General features: G+C 58.9%; 1 protein-coding gene across 1 annotated transcript in view; it reads right to left on the bottom strand.

Moving 5' to 3' along the window:
• The window catches only part of ACVR2B (activin A receptor type 2B), a 101,039-nt gene that overhangs the window by 100,533 nt on the left and 297 nt on the right, over window positions 1-209 (bottom strand). The gene's annotated exons all lie outside the window — the stretch shown is intronic.

The following is a 209-nucleotide window of genomic DNA, read 5'->3' on the forward strand; positions in this document are numbered from 1 at the left end:
CTCCCCGGCTTCTTCCCCCCCGCACACGCTCCGGCAAGCACCCGCCCAGAAGTAAATGCCCATTTTTGTAAAGTTTCCTCGATATCGCGCCGTGTTTACATTGCCATTAATTCCCACAGGCTGCCTGAAGGGAACAAAAAGCAGCACGGGAAGGCTCGTCCTGCGAGCAGGGAGAAAACGGGGAGGGAAACGGGGGGGGGGTTGAGGGG

Source organism: Egretta garzetta, unplaced genomic scaffold (genome assembly GCF_000687185.1).
Source record: "Egretta garzetta isolate BGI_Z169 unplaced genomic scaffold, ASM68718v1 scaffold117, whole genome shotgun sequence".
Classification (NCBI taxonomy): Eukaryota; Metazoa; Chordata; class Aves; order Pelecaniformes; family Ardeidae; genus Egretta; species Egretta garzetta.